This window comes from Penaeus monodon, chromosome 27 (genome assembly GCF_015228065.2).
Source record: "Penaeus monodon isolate SGIC_2016 chromosome 27, NSTDA_Pmon_1, whole genome shotgun sequence".
Classification (NCBI taxonomy): Eukaryota; Metazoa; Arthropoda; class Malacostraca; order Decapoda; family Penaeidae; genus Penaeus; species Penaeus monodon.
Genome location: NC_051412.1, coordinates 35,655,002 through 35,655,248, shown reverse-complemented (window position 1 = coordinate 35,655,248; position 247 = coordinate 35,655,002).

Here is a 247-nt window from a genome sequence, read left to right as displayed (position 1 = left end):
ATCACCTGCCGACATCCTTCTGTTCCCTACTGCACGTCTCTGCAACTTCGGTCGTGTCCGCCGCCTCGTCCCCTGGTGATCGCCGCTGACGTCCTCTCGCTGCATCTCGTCACTCACGGACGCCCTCACATCACCTGCCGACGCCCTTTTTTCTCTACTGCAACTCCGGGCGTGTCCGCCGCCTCGTCCGCTGATGACTGCTGGCTGACGTCCTCGCCGCTCTCGCCTCACTCACCATACCTTATTA